We start from the raw sequence: 409 nt of genomic DNA on the forward strand, positions 1-409 counted from the left end.
GTTTCATTTACTCAAAATCTTACATACGTGAGGTAAATTCATTTTTCCCAAAACAATACTCCAATCCTAACACAATTCGTTTTCACACAACCACAGGTAAGGCCCTAGATGCAAACTAAAAGTTTGGAAGGAGCCCTTACCTTCGCGTTAGCTCTAACGTGCGTTTCTGGTACCGCGAGCAAATCCGGTAAAAATCTCCGCTCGCAACGTCGCCTCCAAATTGGTCCCCTAGCACCGTAGCGTGGTAGTGAGCAACTTTCCCTTCTAACTCTTCGCGAAATGAAGCTTGGATCTAGAAGAAACGGAGGGGTTTGTGTTTGGATCTCAAATACCGTTTTTCTTCGTTTTCGGATCAAAGAGGAAGAGTGGAGTTGCGAAACCTTTGTTCTAACTCTCACCCAACCTTGGG

This window comes from Cicer arietinum, chromosome 3 (assembly GCF_000331145.2).
Source record: "Cicer arietinum cultivar CDC Frontier isolate Library 1 chromosome 3, Cicar.CDCFrontier_v2.0, whole genome shotgun sequence".
NCBI classification, from domain to species: domain Eukaryota; kingdom Viridiplantae; phylum Streptophyta; class Magnoliopsida; order Fabales; family Fabaceae; genus Cicer; species Cicer arietinum.